General features: G+C 46.2%; 1 long non-coding RNA gene across 2 annotated transcripts; it reads right to left on the bottom strand.

The window, feature by feature from the left end:
- Nucleotides 1-578: 578 nt before the first annotated feature.
- Nucleotides 579-3,902, bottom strand: LOC119269392. Of its 2 annotated transcripts, none has more exons than XR_005133605.1 (4): nt 2,428-3,902; nt 1,643-1,965; nt 1,456-1,526; nt 579-1,320 (listed from the first exon to the last, which is right to left on the bottom strand). It is a non-coding gene; the product is annotated as an uncharacterized LOC119269392 (long non-coding RNA). The 2 variants fall into 2 exon arrangements; XR_005133606.1 differs by having other exon boundaries at nt 1,643-1,921.
- Nucleotides 3,903-4,695: the final 793 nt, after the last annotated feature.

Here is a 4,695-nt window from a genome sequence, read left to right as displayed (position 1 = left end):
AAAATTCAAAAAACAAACAAATAGCCCGTCATAATGAGGTGTCATAAGCTGCGCTATGGCCTCCTCCGAGCTCCCGTGCTCATCGACAGTTACCTCAAGAAAAAGTTGAAAAAGAATCTTGTTGTTTATAGATGACAACTATGGCAACAAAAATTAGACATACAACATCAACACTGATGGATTTCATAACACCTACTTGTTTTATGTGGGTATATAAGCTCTCACATTTTGCGCTACAAGTAAGAAAAAACGATAGTTAGTTTATGTTCCATTTTGCAATAAATAAGCTTATATAAAAATGCTTATTATCAGACTTTTTTTTTCTCTCCAAGCAAGAATAATAAATGGGAAGAAATATATTTGCTTACTATAACTGCATCCCAGCAAGACTATGCATAAATGTGAAGATAATCTAGCTTATAGGAATATGTGCGATCCATTGTTCCATATACATAGTTAAGAGGAGAAACAACGAATATCACCTATAAATTTGTTTTGTACAACAATTCTGCAGTGCAAGATAATCAAAGAGGATAATACTCACAGTTCAATCAGGCACACAGTTAGAGTGGCAATCATAGTATTGAAAAGAATTATCTATAAATAGATGCAAAACAAGCAGGTGTGCTAGAAATACCAGAAATGCCCCCTCCCCTCAACAAGCTCACAATGCCTAGCCTCTATCACTAAATATTCATTCCTCTGTACTCTCTTCTATGCAGTCAAAAGCTGAATGCTTGGAAAAAAAGTACTGAACAATCAGTGTAATATTTGTGAGAAAGGTGTATCGCTGCTTCTGCAAATTTTCTGAAATTATGACAGTGTACTAATCCAATGTGTGTTGCAACGGGGGCACATATAATTTAATAGTTAGAACAAGCTTTCAAGTTTCTTTCACCATTAAATTACTCCTTTTTTCCTTCTCCTCCTCCCACTGTCGGTGTTGGCAGCCAGTGGAGCCGAACTCTGCCTTCTTTTGCTCCTTGCCAGGGCCGCTCCTGTCGTCCTCGTTGAACAACTCGATCACCAGTTTGTTCTTCTTCTCAAGAAGGTTCCAACGCCCCAACAGCTACCTCACAAGCTGGTAATAACTGTTGTTGTTCGTTGTGGCGACAAAGACCCCGGTCAAGAGGTTGTTGATGCTCTTTATCTCCTCCCCGTAGTTACCACAATATGCTCATGCAAGAACAATTTATACATCTATTGATGCATCATCGGTGTATTCACTTCCTTGACCTCAACTCCCATGAGCATCACATCGCCGTTCTTGCCACAGATGTTCATGTCACCCATAGGACAAATTTATTCGAAGTCGTAGGTCTGCATGAAGTTATATATCTCTCATAAGCAGATTGTCTTAATTTAAAGGAGAAGAAACTACTGTAACGATATATGATTAACTTGAAGGAACTATTGAAAAGATTACACCGTAAATTGCTTTGCTCGAGCACTCACATTGTCAAGCACTTAGGAATCTTGTCTGTAATTGTGATCACAATACTTGCTCCCGTACGAATTTTTTACAACTGCAAACCATAGATAAAAATAACAATTAACAGCAACACGGATTGTTGACATAGAATACATCATATGAAATCAACGTTAAAAAGGGATATGCACATACATATGGCAGAAGATTTACCTACAATGAACTTGAGTTATATCATGCTATCGTTCACTCTGTAATCTTCAATCCACACTATATGAGGGCATAAGGAAAAGTGTGCCATTTCATTTGCATAAGGAACTTGGGAAGTGCATACTTATTGAACTAATTAGTGTTCTGCTTCACACCATTGCATCTATGCTTCTTCTACTGCTCCCACGAAATGGCATGAGATGATTGTGCCATTTCTCAGCACTGGAATATAAGCTGACTGACTGCCAGTGAATAAGACATATGTAGCACGTAGCAAATCCCCTACGATGCACATTCCTTCTTTATATCACAGTACAAAAATAAAACTGCAAAATAAATAAATAAATAAATAAATAGAAATATATGTAACAAATTGGATGGTGTCCGCAACTATGTGACATATCATGTTGTGTATCTTCTTCAAGCAGATATGGGCACATAACATGTTGTATTCTCTCAAATCTTCCGGTCACCGAATACGATCATATAGGCTAGAGTCCAAGTTAAGCTATGCATCAAATTATGTATCTATAAAACTGAGCTTACTACAAGAGAGGTAAGAACTCACTGTCACTAATATAGTTATCTAGTGAAGAACGATCTGCCGAACTGGAACTTTATACTCAACGGGAAAAAACTGAACTAATAAAGACTGGCAATGGTACTCATATGCGCAATTAGTTTAACCGAGCAAGAAAATTTAATCACCAGGTTAAAAAAGTGTAAGCTGAGTGACGATGCTTTGCAAATTCAAACATAAAATAGGAGACTCGGCATAGCAAACATACCAATTAATCAGGTAAAAGATTTCGTCCTCTGCACTCTGCAGTCGCCAAACGGAAGATTTGTTCTGTGAATTCTTTGGATGAATGCACACGCTTCCATTAATACGAAAAAGGGTTTTCCCCGCTTTATATTATAAAGCACAACCACAACCACAACAACAAGCATCCGATACAAACACACGCCACACAGACCCAAGGCAAGATACATAAATGCCGGGCACCGACGCACAACCTCAACGACACAAAGCATCTAAAAGATAAGCAAAAAAAGGATCCGCTAAGAGTCGACCGAGACCACCACCAAGGAGCGATCGTCCGGGAGGATGCGCGACGGACACGCCGGACCGAGGACTCCAAGACGGGGCCTCCAGGAAGGGCACGACCAAGACCGTCGCCACCGTCTGATCCGAAGATCAAGTTTTCACCCGGGGTAAGATGGAGGAAGAAGAAGCACCACAACGGAGCCTGCAAGGAGGAACACGACGTCCACGGACGCCGTCACCGTCAACCAGAACGGGACTGGGTAGGTGATGAACCCCGGTGCTTCAACTCCCTCGTCGCCACCCCGGTCTGCCAATGCCCACAACCATGCCGCCCGAGCGGCCATGGTTGCCTGCCCGCATCCGAGTCACGCGATTCGCCCACAACCAACGTGACTCCCACCGCCAGGGCCGCCGCCCCGCCATGAGACCGCCCTGAAGCCCCCAAAGGCCACGCCTTTGTCAAGATCCACAACCCTGACCACCTACAGAACCGCCGCCGGCCAAGCTGCCTCGAGAAGGGCCGCGACCACCTCGATCGGGGGAAGGGGAAGGCGGAGAAGTGGCACATGGCCACGACCGACACCCTGTCGGCTCCAACTTCCCCCTGGAACCGTGTTCCGCCCCCGCTTCGAAGGCCCGGAGCATCAGGGGGCATCAGCCGTCGCCAGAAGCCGGAGAGGGAGGGTTGCGGAGCCATCGCCGTCGCCGCCTAAAGACACCACCAGGAGATCCATCCGAGCCGAGCACCGCCACCTAGCCGCGAGGGCCCGACTAGGTGAGAGCAACCCACCACCTCCGCTGCCGCGCCGCCCCCTCACCAGAGCACCATGGCGAGAGGGCCTCCCGTGACCCGGTCAACCGCGACCCGTGCCGCCGGAGGCGACGCCGAAGCGCTGCCGGAAGCACCGCCGCCGACTCCACCACCGGCCCGCACCACCACCATGCCACCCGCCACCCGTCGAACGCCGCCATCGCCGACCTACTCCGGGGCGCCGCCGCGCCGCCACACCCGGCACCGAGCACCGCGCCCAGCCGCAAGATCTGGCCCGCGCCATACCCCACGAGGCGGGGGCCAAAGGAGCCCCGCCGCCGCCGGCGATGCCCGGGCTTCGCCCGGCCGCGCCCCTTGGCGGCGGCGAGGGAGGAGGAGGGAGGAGGAGGGGTGTGGCGGCGGGGATCTGAAGCCCTCCCCGGCGCCGCGCGGGTGGCGCCGGGGGAGGGAGGGAGGGGAGTCCCTTTCGGCCGAGGCCCCACATGCTTCCATTAATCATACAGGCTGTTCAGATTGCCAACTCCAAAGCCTTCACAAATCCTCGTAACGCATCAGCTCCACTAAAAGCAACTCATGCGTCATAACAACATTTGACTCTTTCTTTATCAAACAATGTCAGCTAACCAACAAAAAGTTATGTATTGAAAATAACAATGTTGACAACATGAAGCTCCTCCCCTCCGAGAGTCACTGCCAAGAAAGCAAAATTAGTTTATATACAGAGCTTGTTAATGCCCCATTAAAGACCAATTCTACATCAGGGTGAGACATGCTAGACCTTCTGTCTTCAACAAGTCAAAAGCTTCTTCCTTGTTGTATAGTATCACACCCAACATCAATTTTCAATAATCACACCCTCCCTGTGAAAAAATAACAAAGAAAATGTCATGATCCCGAGTGTTTGAGACCAAAACACATAAAATCTTTTAGAATACTCAATCTCTCACCAGATGTGATATCTCGGTCCCTTTGTTCTTTTATCTCAGTAAATATCCAATGCTGTCAAGTATCAAATGTCATGCATTAGCATCAAAGCAATTTAATACAATTTGACACAAGGGCATGCCACTATATACATTTCATGTGTTCCATTATGTTTAACAAATCAATGCATAGGTTGTTTCAATGGTTATCAGACATTAGAATTCTCAATCAAATATCTCATCTAGTAGAGAGATCTAGAGAGTTTTATTAAGCAAGTAAAAGCATCACAAAAATGTTAGGACCTATGAGCAT

The sequence above is a fragment of the Triticum dicoccoides genome, chromosome 3A (genome assembly GCF_002162155.2).
Source record: "Triticum dicoccoides isolate Atlit2015 ecotype Zavitan chromosome 3A, WEW_v2.0, whole genome shotgun sequence".
Classification (NCBI taxonomy): domain Eukaryota; kingdom Viridiplantae; phylum Streptophyta; class Magnoliopsida; order Poales; family Poaceae; genus Triticum; species Triticum dicoccoides.
This window is presented reverse-complemented; position numbering and strand designations above follow the sequence as displayed.